This window comes from Amblyomma mixtum, chromosome 4, assembly GCF_055824585.1.
Source record: "Amblyomma mixtum isolate Tamu chromosome 4, ASM5582458v1, whole genome shotgun sequence".
In the NCBI taxonomy this organism is placed as follows: Eukaryota; Metazoa; Arthropoda; class Arachnida; order Ixodida; family Ixodidae; genus Amblyomma; species Amblyomma mixtum.
The window spans coordinates 145,400,412-145,418,263 of NC_143015.1; the positions used below are offsets into that span (position 1 = coordinate 145,400,412).

At 46.1% G+C, this 17,852-nt stretch overlaps 1 pseudogene; it reads left to right on the forward strand.

Moving 5' to 3' along the window:
• Positions 1 to 304: 304 nt before the first annotated feature.
• On the forward strand, positions 305 to 15,799 carry LOC149348648 (uncharacterized; annotated as a pseudogene).
• The last annotated feature ends 2,053 nt before the right edge of the window (positions 15,800 to 17,852 follow it).

Consider the following 17,852-nt stretch of genomic DNA (forward strand, 5'->3'; position numbering starts at 1 on the left):
GAACAAGGGCAGGGAAAGCCTCAAGATGCTTGCCAAGGTTTCGACATCTTGTCGAAACGTTGGCAGGCATCCTGCCGGCTGTTCCCTCCCACGTGCGCTTTGTGATTATCAAAAATCATCGGCCCAGCCATGTTTAAGCGGTAGTGAGATTAGCCAGGTGATGAAACAGGAAGTTTGCTAGCTGTAATGCTCAGGGAACGTAATTACCCTCATCGAAACCCTCCATTCTTCTAGTGTGCTTGTTATCAGTCACCCTGTTACATTATTTACTGTTTCCCCTCCCGCAGGAAGCGCCGAATGGCCGCAACCATGCTTATAACGTGCTGCTTAGTCGCCATCATTGCCCTTGCAGCCATCATCGTGCTGATGCTTCTGGTATTCGGTAAGCAGTGTCTTGTCGCAGCACTGCCCGAAATGCGTTACTGCCCTTTCCATCCGTCACCTCATCTCTCTTCTTGTGCTTCGCGCTTCCGCGCCTCTCACCCTTTCATTCCTCATAGCCCTCGTGACGTCATAAATGGGGACTAAATACCATGCTTCACTCTAAGCACAAAACGCACTCCCTTTTATAAAAGGGACTGCGCTTGAGGACAGCTTACTCCCTGTTAACTCCTTTATGTTTATAGTTTACCATACCTAGCAAGCAGTGCTATACCACAACATAAGGTACTGCAATCTACTGTATCGTGCAATACCATATGGAGACGTAGCATGCCGAACTGCACCGCACCGCTACTGGCCAGGAGAACCCGGGCGTTTTAAATCACGTGTATATTGGGTCAGTACCACGTGACTGCGGAGGTACTCGCGTGTATAGTGGTCAGTGCACACGTGACTAACTAAACAACTGCGCCCCATGCACCAGGCACAGAGTTTGGCTTCGGCACCGAAAGCGTGGTTCCGGACGACACGGGGGTGCCCCCGCTGCCGTCCCTGTAACCCGTTGTGCGGGTGCCGGGCCGCCCTTCTTTGACGGTGACGGCGGCGACTCATACCACTACCACTACCATTACTACGAAGACGACGACTGACACCACCATCACGCCGACAGCGTCGACCCGGTCGCCTAGGGCAGGTCAGTCGGTGATGCGGCGGCAGTCCACCCACGCAATCGTATACTAAGGGTTGTTTGTATTACAACTCTCTTTATCCAAACACCTGGTTTATTAGAAGTGACGCTTTGGTCTTTCCTACGAAAAAGCGTATTACAGAGGCTTCCTTTTAACCTTGTTTCCGTAAAAATCGAAGTAATCTTAGGTCCTCTGCGAAGTCGAAATTTGAGAGTCGATGGCGTAACTTGCTCAAAAACACTGTCTGTCGGTCTGTATGTCTGTTCGTAACGGCGGAGGACGCAACTTCGATAGATGAGTGCCCGTAGCCGCCATGCCCGGGGTAAAATAGAGCAGTACTATTAGGCTGCAGGACAAGAACGCATGTTGGCTGCACCTTTCCCGTTCCTCCTTCTACCATTTTTGAACTTTTGACAACGTACGCCAGTCCCTGTGTACATTGCTAAAAGCAGCGACTTCATTTAGTTACTTTGTTCAACACGAAACACAATTTAGTTTCTCTTTCAGCAGGTGGCCCTTGCGCCAGTGAAAAATAATATTCAGGGATCCCCCTGATGATGACTGATTCCTGGCGCTCAGTGGCTGAAACTATGCGAGCGGAAAAAAAAAATAATTCACGTGGTGCTTTTTTTCTCGACAAAGTAACGCTATGAGCGAGTAGGTTGCCAGAAGCATTTGAAGCTAGTAAGGTCGCTTTGGATGGTTGGCGCTCTGTGACTATAGAACAGAGAAATGATGTAAATATAAAACGACAGCTGACGACAACCAAATCACCACTACGGTCTGTCCGCAGCTGTCTGCGGTCTTCCGACTTCAGGAAACGTGGGAGCGGCTTTGTTTAGTATGTTAAGGTAACGCTTGCACATGGACCTGTATCTGGTGCTTAATTTCGGTTCTCTATGGATCCCAAATTATTCAATCGCTTTATTGATACGACAGAAACAGTTGCATCATCGGGAGAAAGATGTGTCTTCGTTCATAAAATTCGCTTGATTGGCTGGAGCGAAGTGACGTCACCAGAGAAGCTAATTTCCATTAGTTGGAAGAAAGGGACGTAACCAGACCAAATAATCCCATTGGCTGGAGAGAAATGACGTCACCAGAATAGATAATTCCTATTGGCTGGAGGGAAGTCAAGTCACCAGATCGAAAGTGACGTCACTTCAGGTAAAAGCATCAATACGTTCTAATGCTATCGCATTGACAACGCATTAGGCGCCCTTGAAAATTTTTTGTACGTCCTCTAGGAAATGTAGTTTAGTCGCCACAAAGCTTCGCACCACAAGTACTCGCTATAGTCGTATTGCACCCTGATGGGCTGGGCTAACACAAAGCAGCAAGATGACAATGGTTATGTTCACCGACTGGCGCAGTCATCGACGAGCAGCCCTTGGTCTGCACCATGGGCTCCAAGACCAGCTTCGGGCAGATGTTCCCACCAGATGGCCTCTGCGAATACATCTTCTTCGACTCTGTCGAGAAGGATAACCGCAACCCACTGGCCGCGCCCCCTCAGCAGTGGGGCAATGACCTGCGCATCTTTATTGCATCCTATGCCCAGTACAACACCACGGCCTTCGGAATTGGCTTCGCCTATGAGTAAGTGACAGCCATCTTGAACCATCGAAATTAGACTACTCGCTCGCACTGTGGTAGATCTTCCAGTTTCGCTTCATCCCAGGGATGAAGATTGAGACATCTAGATATTTTGTTCTTTTTGTGCTTTCAGAAAAGTGCCTTCACTGAGTACGTTTGTCATATTCACGTGCTCAGTATGAGCTGAGAACTCACTTCGACACTAGTATTAAAGGCAGGCTGAATTACTTGCTTGAGGTATTTCTTGATAGGAACTTGTGTTTTGTGTGCTTTTGTCTTTAACCTCAAATATTTCATTTTGTTTACATCTGACCCATTGTTAGAAAAACAAGAAAAGTTAAAAAGCTGATCTTTTTTTCCGGCTTTACCTTAGGCCGGGTTTCAAAACTACGGAGGTAGAAGGGTAGACGGCTAACCTCTACGCTTTTTTCTAGGAGAGTTTTGTTTTCTGCAGCCAGCAAAAAATTTAACATTTCAGTTAAAAATCGCCAAATGAAATATCGAATACTATTCAATAATTTTGCTGCAGTTAAAATCAAGGAAACGGGTAGTAAAACAGAACAGACCACAATAACACCATCTGCCAGGCTAGTTGGTTGCGATCCATATGCATCAGCAGCGCGTATCAGCGCTCTGTACTATCTTCTTCTTCTTCCTGGGTTGTGTTCGCGCTGCTGATACATATGGACCACAATGAGCTGTATGCAATTCCTGAGAAAAGAGTCTTAAATATATATCTATGTATACATGGGAGTCATAGCGCCTGCCCTGTGCCCTTAAGCGAGAAGTTTGTAACCGTGCTCCATCCTGTATTCAAACAGCCGTGACCAAAGCAGGTGACGAATCGTTAGTTCATGCGACTATTCACCACTAATGCTGATAATTGCCTTTCCTCATCATCTCGGCTGGATAAAAATAATCGAAAGTTTTTCATTTGTGTCGCATACCTTGTCCTGTGTCAGACATGACAGAAGTCACCGAAACCAAGGAGCATAGGGGTTGTCATTTTTAAGGCGAAAGCCTTTAATGCCTCATACTGTCGTTAGCAGACGCGTCGGCAGCCGTGTCGACAGACGCGCCGGCAGCCGTGTCGACAGACGCGTCAGCAGGAGTGTCGACAGACGCGTCGGCAGCCGTGTCGACAGACGCGTCGGCAGATTTGTCCGCCTTTCGGCGTCACTGCTTAATAGAAACTGCGCCGAGGGTGGGAACCGAACCAGGGCCATTGGCATTTGAAGCGGAGACGCTACCACTCCGCCACGAAGGCTGAACGTTCCAGCATGAATAAAGGCGCATCTAGTGATGCATGGGTTTCATAAATAAAATAAGAGGAATAAACTCAAGAAAAGGAAAATAAAAATAAAAATAAGAAAATAAATAAAAATAAAAACAAAATGAAGAGACGTGAAAATAAAGATAAAAACAATAACAATAAGAAATGGAGCAAAAACATAAAACAAAACAAAGTATGACAAGTAAAAAAGTAAATAAAAACAAACAGTGCGCCAGGAAACGCTTTCGCCTTGCAGCACTTTAGAGAGCCAAAGTGCCCCCTGAATTTATTCTGTTAACTTGTAGCTTTTCATCAGCACGATATTAATAAACACAGAGAAACCACATGCCGCCGGTGGGATCCCAACCTACGGCCTCTGAATTTCGCGACCGGTGTTTTACCAACTGAGCTAAGGCGACCTTTTCTTTACTGTACTGAGCTGAGGCGACGCCTATCCAATCGTCTACTTCGGGGGGTACAAGCGCCACCCCCGTTCATAGCGGCGGACGTAGGAACTTTGCCGGACAGGGAGGGCGGAAGCTGTGCAAGAACCCTCTTATCCTACCTATGGCATCAGAACTGCCAGATTCGAGGCCCTCATTAAACCATTAGTTCATCAGACGTTATCCTCCTTTACTTCCTACGCTGTGAAGCTCTTCAGTGTCCGATGAATCTTTGGTCTTTATGCACACGTGTAACGCTGACAACCAGTCATTGCTTTTGTTACTTTCTGGTCCTTCGCGTCCACATTTCGTAGATGTCGAATCAGACCGGAGCAATAGATTAACCTCGCATGTTATTCAATGCATCGATACCAGGGAAAGCAAAGAAAAAAAAATTATCGGGAGCGAATTACCGGCCGTCTTGGCGATTTGCCTGCATCGCTACTGTTTCTGTTATTATTGCGTAATTATCGTAAAAGTGCCCGGCGTTGGCGTACGAAATCTCAGTCCGTACTGACAGTTTCCATATGACCAGTTTCACAATTCCATACGTTTCGATATGAATTTTGTGGGGTCAGTATGGTGCCTATAGAGCCGGTATGGACTATATGGAAGGACGTTGGTTAATTTACGGACTCCACATGACGTCATGTAGACTTTTTAGAAATCGTGCAGATTGGCACGAAGAAGAATGGAGAGAGAGAAATAACCCTCTCCACATTCAGGTAAGATGAGGGTGGGCGAGAGAAAGTAGGAGAGGGAAAATGAAGAAAGCTGGGAGCCGGCGGATTTATTTTTTTTTTCAATTTCACCCCGCCGAGCCCAAGAAGTTGATCAGCAAGAATCACAGTGTGGCGCTATGGATGAATTTCTCGTGGTATTTGTTCCTCGTAATTTTGATGGCCATCTGGTGAGGGTGCTACATGTGCAGGCGAAGAGGGAGGGGACAATATCACTCGCCACAAATGAAGGAGCAGTATCGCGTTCGACAAAGTTCTCTAGGAGAAATCGAAGAAAAAAATGGAAAGTCGGAGCAGAAAAAGAAAACGCTGAATTCGGGTAAGACAAAGAGATATCGGAACTGCGAAATAAAACGCGAAAAGAGAACTGTGTCCAGTCTGAAGAGAAAAAATAGCAGCAAAAATGCGGTTGGGAATGTACTAAAGATTGCGGATTGCATTTGATGTTATTGAAAGCGTGGACTGACGCCCGAAATTTAGGTATGTATAAGTAGCGGTATTCAGTGGTGGACATTTGCTTTCCCAGGCTTATGCACGGTACAAACAATTTAGTGAGAGAATTTTTTACAGGCGGACCGTCTGACGTGATAAAAAAAAAAAAATTCGCGGCATGGGAAAGCGGCTGCAGATATCTGAAAGTACAGTGTCGCTTATGGTTAGTTGAGGCTGGAATCAGTGGTCTCATCGCACTCCTACCTCCATTAGGCTCACAGTAACTTCCCTTCGAACTTAAAAAAATTGCCAGGACACTTTGTCGACTAAAGTGTTTAGAGGCGAAAGCCGAGGACACTATTCCGCGACGACTTCCAGTGGATGTGACGTCACACCGTTCCCGTGGCTATATCGATACCCAAGTTATACATCTTTCTGCGATCTTAAGTGTTAATTACGCTTAACTACACATTTTCCCATCTAATTTGACACAAATCCGACGTTTTTCCGACTTTTATTTGACATTTTTCAGTATGCCATGACGACTTCCGGTGGATGTGACGTCACATCGTTCCCGTGGCTATATAGACGTCCGCGCTATTTCTGCGCCATTTAGAAATTTTTGCCTATAACTAATTAATTGCTCTGCAGTCATCAAACTTGGCCTCTAGGTTCATTTTTTCCTCCTCTATCTGAAGCAACCATTGGTTTTCTTCTATCGTTTTTAGTTCCCGAGTTAAACGTGTGTGACACGCTTTGTTAGCGGACGACAGTATGAGCCATTAAAGGTTTTCGCCTTAATAATTTCACTGATGCACGTGCGAGGAGCAGTATACCATCCACACCTAGTGGTTACCGCCATGATGCAGCAAGGTGTTCAGCCTGGCACGGCAGCTGAATACGACCAATTCTTCGCTGCTGGAGCCCTTCTGGAGCAAGAACATCTTCCACTTCGGCATCTTGGACACGGCCACGAGGAATGCTCGGCAGGTTGACGTGGAGCTAGCCCTGCAGGTCTTGAAGGTAATTACCACGGCGACATACTTTTCGCCTTTCTACACATCGCACACACTGCATCCAGCGTAGGCCCATAAGTGTGTAGAGGAGAAACGGAGCGGGCACATGTGTCAGGCTGCGATGTCAGTGTGCGGTTCGTAGGCCGGAAGAGAAGAATTCAGGGGGCACTTTGACGATCTAAAGTGCGCGAGATATTCCACGAAACTTTGGCTGCCACTGTGACTTGGATTGGCTAGTCATGACTAATCAGTCGTCTATGAGCCATGGCTAATTAGTCATCACTAAATAGTCGTGATTGGTTAATGACTAACTAGTGATGGCTGGTTAATGACTAACTAGTCATGACTAACCAGTCATGGCTAACCAGTCATGACAAACTATTAACGACTGACTGATAACTAGCCATGACTAACTAGTCACCACTGGTTATTCACTAACTATTCATGACTAACCAGCCATGACTAGCTAGTCATGACTGATTAATGGCTAACTAGTCATCACTTATTGATGACTAACTAGTCATGACTGATTAATGACTGACTTGCCATGACTAACCTATCCCATGCCATGACTAAGCTATCCCAACGCTTGTGCATGCGACTCCAGTGATCGATCAGCTGACATTGACAACGAATTTTTCAGGCCCTCGACACGCATGCCGAGAAGCAAAGGCAGCAGGGCAACCCGTCTTATATTTTCTTCGCCGGAATAATTTTTGATGACACCTGGACCCACTTCTACGACGACAAATTTACGTAAGCAGCCATGCGACTGTTTTCTTTGTACTTGTTGCGAAACAATCGTTGGAAACATAGGCTACAGGCAACTAGCTATGACTAACGCCGGCTTTCATGAATGCTGAGCCTAGTACGATTTCGTACCGTTATTCAACCGCTCACTGCTCTTCGAGGCGTGATAGTGAACAGACCTCGTATTCTGGACCGCTTAAAGTTCCGTGTTTTGCATACAGTGACCGCAGATCTGGACCACAATAATGAAATAAGTGTATCAGAATGAGGTGGAGTGAATTTGGCTGGTTCTCTGAGATCACGAATATAGGTTTACAAGTGCCCCAAGAAGAAAAAATATGATTATAGTTCGTGGAAACACGAAGGGTAGCGAAAGAGGGAATTATTATTAGGGCAGCTCAGAGAGCTATGGAAATAAAATTGGTAGGTGTAACGTTAAGGGGCCGGAAGAACGCAGAATGGGTCAGGCAGCAAACGGGAGTTAGCGACATCCTAATCGAAATCAAGAAGAAATGGGCAGGGACAGGGCATGTAATGCGAAGGCAAGGTAACCGATGACCGTTAAGCGTAACGGGCTAGATTCGAAGAGAAATGGAGCGCATAGGGGAGGGTTAGAAAAAAGGGATAAGGTGTCCACAGCTGGCACACGACAGGGCTAAGTGGAGAAATATGGGAGAGAACTTTTTCTTGCAGTGGACGGACTTAGGCTGAGTATTATTACTTTGCAGCACAAATCCCATGGAGAATTTTATGACTGGCATGTCCGAAAGACACTGCGCGTGTTATGACATATATTTAGGCAAATAGAAAACCAGATACTACTTTGTGCTGAGACATCGCGCTCATCTGATGCCAAATAACAAGCAGCGCTGAATGCCGAGTACAACGGCAGTAATTTGGCGATGGAATTTATACTTTCTCCGCATCCTTCTGGATAATTCAACCATTTACCTCAGGTCAGTAATTATACGCGTTGTCGCACCGAGGCTTTATGTTTCAGTACTAACATTTTCGGCTTAGTAAAACCAATAATGAAAATAATAGTAAAGGGGCTAAAGGCAGTCGTATATACAAGCGCTCACAGAGAGGAATTCCGTAGAGATGCGCCGTGATTGTAACGCTTGGGTTGTGGACCAACCTAAGTTGCTTAAATAGCACTCATGATATGAACTTCAACGACTTACATAACTTACATTTTACTTAAGAGCTCCTGTTCCTAAAAGACACGACAGGTGACCGGCGATGCGACATTAAAGCCCAACTACGCGTGACAAGTCTACTTGCCTTTTGATTTGACAATGGCGAATTAAAATGTGTCTAGTCAGTCAGTATTCTCTTTATGACTGTCAGATTCAGGTGGACGTTTCTGTAGCAGTACTTTCTCTGAGGTCAGTCGAAGTGCGCATGCATTCGCCTGGTACCGACGCCTCGTGCCAGAACCGGCATCAAAATGTAGCGGTGTTTCTCAAGACTGGTCACAAACTTTGGAATGCAGAAAGCTCGCCTTATAGACAGTCTTTAACAATGACATGTTGACTGCTACGCAGTGGAGGACACACTACTTGCGGAGTGTCCGTTTTAATTCGAATGTTGCCACAGTACGTCAGCCCACTGTTCTCGAGCGGGTGGCTAAACCGCGCGATTGTGCGGTAATGCAAAGCCTGCATTAAACATAGGTTTAGGTCGCTCTTAGGTCACTTAGGTTTCTCACTAAGCATAGGCTTAGGTCTCTCTTTTGGGACTTTCCACATTTTCCGCATCAGTACCGGCTGGTAAAATGAAACGTTAACTGCTTATAACTTTTATACTGAAGCCCTGGGCACTTTCGACACAATGTTTGTAACGTGGGCGAGCCCTGGGCAATGGTGAGCTTAAACACTCGTTATACAAACGCAGGAACTTTTACAAACCAGACCTGTTCATCGCCCAAGGTCATTATTTCTACGGCGACAACACCCTCCCGGATTGTCGCGTGATGCCCCCTACAGCACTCGTCAGACCGACAGGGCTACAAATCAGTTACCAGCACGACCTGGTGAGAACCCAGTGCATGGCAGTCACGTTATATTTGCTTAGCGTTTAATCGTTGATCGGCCACCGCTGTGGCATAGCGGTTGTGGTGCTCGACTGCTGACCCGTAAGACGCGGGTTCGATCCCGGCCATGGCGGTCGCATTTCGATGGGGGCGAAATCCTAGAGGTCCATGCGTTGTGCGATGCCAGCGCATGTTAAATAACCCTAGGTGGTCGAGATTATCCGTAGCCCCCCACTATGGCGTCCCTCACAGCCTTCGTCGCTTTGGGATGTTAAACTTTATAAAACCAAACCTTAATCATTGCTGAAGCCATCACAGTATATCTTGGTGGATACCCTCGAGGAAATATTTTGGTTGAGGTTTGGTTTATGGGGTTCCTAAAGCGATTATGGATATGAGGGACGTCGTAGCGGAGGGATCCGTATAATTTCTTCCACCTGCGCAACTGGCTGAAAGGCACTCCACGCGTTGGTTGACGCCTCCTACTTTCGGAGGTGAGTTAAAGAAAAATGGCGGGAGCTGGGACGTTTAATTCGATATAATATGAAAATCGACCACACATGACATAATTTGAAGCTTATAAGAATGCTTGGAGCGTGTAGATCGAGCTCGTGCGGTAAAAAGACGAGCTCAGAATCAACTTTAGTGCACCTTCAAAAGAAAGCTACCACGTGATATGCTGCTGGTTCTTATCCCTCATCCAGTGCAGACGCAGCGCCCCACCGGGAAGAGGACTCCACAGTAAAGCGTAATGCTTTTCCTGAGACCCGTATTGTGACGCTGAAGTACCACCGGTGTCACGTGGAAGCTTTTTTTATTCTGCCAGTTATCTTTTCAGGCTGGCAAAAAAACTACTTCACGCAAACGCTATATAGGTGCAAAGATTTCAACCAGTTGTGTTCCGAGACTTCCTACAACTTCTGAATTTACACTTTGTTTCTGAAAGAAATAATTGAAATGTTAGGTAATTGGTATGTAGCAATTATTTACTTTGGCGAACGAAAAAATACTGCATAGAGGGCCCCGCGACTCATAGCATCCCTCAATTGTTTTCCCTTGGTTAGAGCATTCAGTCTGCCCTACCTAAACGTTCCATACGAGTCGCTCGTATGCAATTATGGGAATTTGGAGTCCATGTGGTGTGGAAAAATATATGACAATCTCTACATATTTTGTATGGAGTCCATAAACATTCCATTATATATGCATATAACTTCCTTAACAAGTGCATGACGTGATAAAGAGACCGTAAGTTTCCATACGCGCTTTCCATAAAGTCTATACCGACTCCATACGCTCCATACTGCCTCTGTATAATCCAATTTTCATATATATCATATATGGAAAAAATTGCGAGAACATTTTGGCAACTTAAGTGGTGAGAGGCGAAAGCCGAGGACACTGTGCCGTGGCGACTTCCGGTATATGTGACGTCACATAGTTCCCGTGGCTATATCGACGTCCGCGCTATTTCGGCGCAATTTCGACATTTTTTGGCTATAATTATTTACCTAATTAATCTACAGTCATCAAACTTGGCTTCTAGGTTCACTTTTTCCTCCTCCATCTGAAGTAACCATTGACTTTTTTCTATCTTTTTTAGTTCCCGAGTTAGGCACGTGTGACACGCTGTTCACGGACGACAGTATGAGCCATTAAAGGCTTTCGGCTTAATATGGGGCTCGCCTTATGGAAACATTCGGTAGGGTACTACTGCTAGTTCCGAGAGCCGGCTGACTTTTTGGATGCAGTGCAATGAACAGTGAAATTAAACCGAGAGTATCGATACGCAAGTAACGCAAGACTGCTCAGAAACGCGCAGCCGCAACTTATCCACGCTTTCGTCCAGACCATGGCGGTTGACACCTTTAGCAAGTTGTCAGCGCGGGGACAGCCAATGATCTGGGCGCTCTCGGTGACCATAAAAGGCCGCTGGACGACGCCCGTTCCAGGGAACGCCGACTTCCTTGCGGGCTGCGTGCACAACACGAGCGCCCCTTCCTTCGGCAGGTTTTCCGAGGTGAGCCGCAATTCTGGCGCCCTTTGGGTCCGGAAGCAACTGTGGGGTGTTGTCGTCTCTATGTGCACAGCGGGGAGCTGTAAAAGGGAACACTTAATTAATAGTCATGCATCTAGGGAGGTGTTACTGAGTTAAATTTTTTTGCATATATAACCCTCCCAGTGGACTTCGACACTCCGAAAAAAAAAAACCAGCCTCGGGGGGAGCAGTGGCAACATTAGTCCTCAAAACTGCCGTTATTCCCTAAATTTGCACACGGCACTACTCTGGCCAGAAATGTGTGCCGTGTGCAAACTCAACGGAATAACTGCTGAGAAGGAGATTAACAAAGGGACGAACTGCATCATAGCAGCACACGAAAATCGCATGAGAAGATCTCGACTGCAATAGTACTCAATTTTTCGAAGCGAAGGATGCCGTCTAAAGCCAGTGAGAGCACCGCCATTGTCCGGGCCGAAGCAGATTGACTGTTTTGCGGTGGAAAAGGCTTCGTGGAACCAAAGCGACCGGCAACTGAGAAACTGCACAAACAAGTATCACTAGCTTCAATACGTGTCGAATGGGAGTTGTAAGGGCTAGCGTTAAGCAAGTGTACGTAGTTTGATTTCGCTGTAGTTTGTTTTCAAACTTATGTGATGCTGTGTAAGTTTCGGCGACACTTAGCGAAACGATGAGTGGCAAACATTCCATTCCCCGTCGTCGCTGACCGCAGGTAACAGAAAACTGAGTTAACCACGGCCTTCTACATTGCTTTTCAACAGCCCCTAATGTGCACGTGCCAGTTGATACCAGTAAGACCAATTTATCGACAAAAAAAAAATGAAAACAACGATTTGTGGTTGTGAAATACCGGACGCATGCAGGGTATATGTGGTGTGACACTTTTGTTTTGCCAAAAACGCAATTTACGCCATTGTGCATACGCTTTAAAACTTACCGTAGCTTGTTGCAAAAACATGACAGCAAAATCACCATACATTGCTCTAAACAGCAATACGTTCGATAAAACAGAGCGGTGAACCCAAGAAATGTGTGTGCTTCGTATATAAGACTTATATTTTCTGCTGCGAATCGTCTGCTGTGGGGCCTTGGTCATATCCGCGCTCGGTTCCCAATCCAAAGGTAGTGGGTTTGAATCCTAATATTGCCATGTATATTTCTGTGTCCTTTGTTGTTATTATGTATGATAATTAAGTGCTTTCGGAATCTATCCCGCCATAAATTATGCTGGAAATCACACTTCGCTTGCATTTTTTCTTTAAACGCGTGCTCCTGGGGACTAACATTTGCAGCTCTTATACCTTGGGGACGAACAGGTAGACCCTTTGCAGTTAGTCCCGAAGAGGAGTAATGGCTGTGAAGAATCAGTCGCCGGAACGACTAACCGTTCGCCCCCTTTTAGTCTCTCTCTTCTTAGAGTGTATTTGTCTTAAGGAGGCAGTATGCGCCATGCGTGAAGTGATTTTATTGCTCTCGTGATATACATCCTGCAGACGTGAAGCAAAAATAATAATTCGCATTAAAGCAGCGTCACATACAGCGGGACACTGGTGATTATGACGCGTCCTTATACATCTCTTGGCCTTCAAAACGACAGCACGCCGAATCGAATCTATAGACAGTGCTGTAACATCGTTCTTAACTGAAATTTTTTGTCTCATCTAACAATGCACACGTCTGTGGTCGCGGAAACAGGCAGTCGCCTCTTTTTGAGGCTTGCTGCCTGGCAAAGCAAAGCAAATGTTTATAGGAAGCTCTCAACCCTAAAAGCATAGAGGAAAACTCCGTCCAATCTTTATTATGTTTGTTGTGGGGATGCTTTTCCCGATGCGGAAGACGGGTTTGTCTGAGAAAGTTTTAGTTAAAGTATTGACTCCATTTTTCCCCCTCGCGTGTCTTAAACTGTTGTTGTCAAAAAGGAAAGGTTCACTGAGTCACATTTAAAGGCGGACTGCGGTTTAGCCGTGACTCAGGCATCCATGCGTTTATACATTTGTGAAATGTGTAAATAAACCGACATTACTGCCGTGTTCATATGAGAGATTCAACGATTTACATTGGGAAGATGAATTGTAAGCGATTTTTTTTGGTGTTCTCGCAATGTCCCAGATTTGCAAGAACTCAGGATACCTTCAGCGGAGCTACAGTCAGGCGTTCGATGCCATCCTGGCTGTCCATAGCACGGACAACGTGCTGTTCGCCTACGACAACGAAGTAGGCCTCTGCAACAAGGTGAGATTGCTCTTAGCTCTTGTGAAATGTACTCAACGCCTGTTAAGCACATCTTATTCCTATGGTACGTGCGTTGTCGATCATGAAGAGAAAGTGTTTAGCTTCCAGACAGCGATAGAAATGACTTTGTTGCAAAATTGCAGGGCCCAGGGAATAGAACATTGTCGCAGTTGCCTTTTTAATATCATTGTGCATTCTCCGAAACGGGAGGAGAATATCGGCTTTGATGGAACAATGTACAGTATGCGAAGAAAGACATGGCGGGATAATGTGTAATTTTGGGGCTTTAAAAAAATGCAAAAGAGGCAGTCTGCGTTTGTGAGTGAAGAATGGTGGTGAAAGAAAGGGAGAGGAAGAGTCGGCACAGTGTAATTGTTTTTCATTGATGAAACTTCGAATGCTCTTCGCGTAGAACAGTGAGCAAAGATATCTTAAGACAGATAAAAATGGCGATGTGGACAGTGCACATATACAAAACATCTGGACAGAACATCTGGGCACCCTGCTGCGAACACGGAAAGTATTTTTAGCGCAGGTGGATTTATTTTCGGGAACATTTGCCTTTATATCCTGGGTCTTTGAACTGCCGTTTAGTTTGCACTTCCGAATTTTGTTACCTCTGTGTCTGTTACTTCCGTGGAGGACGTTGTCTAGAAAGTGCTGTTACGTGTCACTTATTTTTGTTTCCTCTACTTTTTCGTATTTTTCATTACTCTGATATCACAAGGCAGTTGATTATGTTTTTTTAATTTAAAAGCTCTTTAGTGGTCACAACATTTGATATTCTTTTTTGGGCTTCAATAACTACGTTGGTTGTTTTTGTATTTCACATGTTTCTTTTGTCGAATGTTTTCCATAGGTTTAGCTTTTCTAGCACAACAGAAAAAGAATACGTAAATATTACTATTCCGATATATCCGCGATATGGGAGAGGCCTTTGTCCTGCAGTGGGCGTAGTCTGGTTGATGAGGATCACTATTCTAGCTGAGTTTTGTTAGAGAAAGAACTTATCCAGCAATTTCTTTAGATAGGTGGCAGTTTTCAAGGAAGTACAAGGACATTGAATCTGGCTGAAATCCGGATGCAATCTGTGTTTGGGAACTTAATTTTAATTTTTTAGATTATAGATACCGCTATCCTCTATTTTAAATTTTAGCAGGGTGGTACAAAAACAAAATATCTGACAGAATACAACGAGAAAGCACGAATAAATGATGACTGACTCATGCAAAGTAACAAAGGAACTGAGGGAAACGAACTGATTATCGCGGCATGAGCTGAGCTGTTGTAACACTGCAACACACTACATACATACGGATTGCAACGTCATGAAATTCTGTGTTGAAAAGAATCTCCTACCTCTAATGATTCTTCGAACAATTTCCTCCTTTAGTCAAACCCCTGGAAAAAATTCAGGGGGAACTTTGGTTTTTCAATGTGCTGCAAGGCGAAAGCCTTTCCGGGAGCACTGTTTCACATTGACTGCGAGACTGCTGTACTAGTGCTTTATTTGACTACCCATTTTGACTACACGTTACAACTACACACTTTGACGGCTTCTTTGGCAATACTCTCTCTCTGCTTCGTATCATGGCTCTGTTCGCAGGAATGAGATATGTATTGTGGTCACCCACGGACGCCTTACGCTCCCTGTCGGAGTGGACGGCAACTATTTTATTAGTTGTCGTCTGCTCCAAAAGGGGGCGTCAGGCACCCGTGGGTGACCTCATTACTTAGATGCCGTGCACTCGGACGTCATGACCATTTCGACCAACCGAAAAGCGTGACACCTCTGCTGACAACCTTCTGTCGACAACGATGGCGCATTAAAGGTTTTCGCCTTAAAAATACTAACATTTCCTGCCTCCTTCCTTTGCTATGTCTGTAAATGATGCTGACGCACGATATCCCCTACCAACAACAAAAGTTTGCGAACGTTTCGCCTGAGGACTGGTTTTCAGGTGCTTCCTTTCCCTCGGCAGCTGTGCGCCGTGAAGACCCTCCACCCGGCCTTGCGCTTTGGCATCGCCGTGTACGACCTGGAGTACGAGGACTTCCTCAACACCTGCGGGGGGATGAACAAGTACGGAGCCTTCTCGCGGCTCCACGCTGTCCGGGGCATCCTCAACTACTTCAGGACAACGTTCAGCAGTGCTGCAGCTGCGGTTGGATGCCACCAGATAGTCACGTGACACTCCTTCGTCGACTGCTGGCTACGGCACCGATGACTATTGCATATTAAAACTGTTCAATTGAGCGGTGAATACTTTTTTATTATCGTAATAGGAATAAAGACAAGGCGAAAAAATTGAAAAGGGCGAGTACCTTTTTGAAACGAAGTTATTCTGCGACACATACATGACGGGCCCAAGCCGAAGGCTGAAACTTATTCTCGTGAACAAAAAAGGTGGATATTTAGAAAAACAGCAGATTTGTTAACCCTCCGAAATAGCATCTTTACACGAACACAAAGTGTAATGTAATTATGATGAAAATACTTGAACAATGGAAGATATAGTGCAATGTATTTATGACGAAAACATGAAATGATATGAAAACAGACTGATATGATAAGAAAACTTAGACTTCTCGTGTATTCTCGTGTTTGTGTGTTAAATGAGTAGCGAATCGTGACTACCGCGCCTGATGGTGGTAGTAAAGATCAGGTTCTTCTTCTTCTTCTTCTTCTTTGCACCAGAGGTGCACCGCCAGAGACGGTTTGTTCCAACTTGAAGACTTGAAGACACAGGGATAAAAAAGGCAATAACTGAGGTTTATGTACAGATATTTACAGCGTACAGAAGATTAGACACTCGAGACAAATTAAACGGCAAAAGGACAAAACAACAAAAGGTGGATCTGGCTAATACTAGGGGAGGCCCCTACTCGGCGTAGCCGAAGATGCGTAGCATCTCACCTTAGCCCAGAACCCCGCTTCCAGCTCCGGGGCCCGGTTTTAAAGCCCTAAAGGCCCGGCCCACATTTCGTGGCTTCCAATCATTTTACAATGTTCACATGATTGGTTTAGGGAGAGCCTGACCAGCCCTCCAGCTCCCGTAAGGTGAAGAACCCTCTCCACCACAAAATAAAAACAAACACAAATACACATTCGTGCCAGCACGTGCGCGAATCGGTACCGCGGGGCGGGGGGACACCCGAATTTCCCGGCGCGTTCGCAAGCGGCCGCGTTCCGAGAAACGAGACGCTTCGCTTTGAGCGCTCCCAGCCGCGTTCCGATGACCCCCGCGAACGCTACCGATACCTTACACGCCCTTCCCAAGATTCTACAAAGGGCTCAAATGGCACTTTTAGAATTACAAACAAAAGGGATCGGTGTCTGACACGAAACTACCCTTCGGGTGACATAACATAAACAAAACGTACACATTCAAATGCGCGTTTCACACCTGTCAAACCAGCACATTCACCGAAGTCCAAGCTGTCGCGCTGCGACCAGTTGCACCAACAAAACCAAAAACAACACTGTACACGGGCACCAACACAACATTACTCAAAATGCACACTTAAATACACACAGTGGCATGCCTGCCGTGCGCCGTAACACAGCGTCCAAGTTGGTGCGTTGCACCCAGTTCGCCTGCATGCACGCCATCGTCCTGCTCGCGAATGAGCACACAGACACAGACACTCGCGACTGGAGCGTTCACAGCACTCGCCCAATGCCCACGTGAGCCTCCTTAGTCGCACCGAGCGTCCCTGTGTACATTCGAGCCATCACGTGTTGTCAGTAACACAACGCCTAAACGGTAACTCACCCATTAGGCTGGCGCCACAACGGGGCGTGAACTGGAAAGATGGTGCCCTCCAGGATCAAAAACGTCCCGGGTTTTGATGGGTCCAAACCCCTCACTACACGACGCACCTGAGGGCCCGCTCTCTCTGGCGCGCCGGTACGAACCGCGTGCTGCGTAAGGAACATCTCTCTTGCCGAGTTCAGCTGTAACAGTGCGGCCGGCTTTGATGAACATAATTTGGCGTACCGCAGCACGGAACGTACTGTTCCACGCGCCGACATTCACTGTGAAGGCTATGCGCCTGTCCCCTGGTACTTTGAAGCGTTTGGAGCTATTTGCACCGTTCCTGCACGGGCAAACATTTAAATCGCCGCTCCCTGCTTGATAGACGCTGGCCGGCTTCGTGGCATCGTCTGCTGCACGAGCTGACTCGCCGTCGCTTGACCCGAGCTTGCCTTGCGGCAAGTCGCCACTCATTTCCGGGTACTCA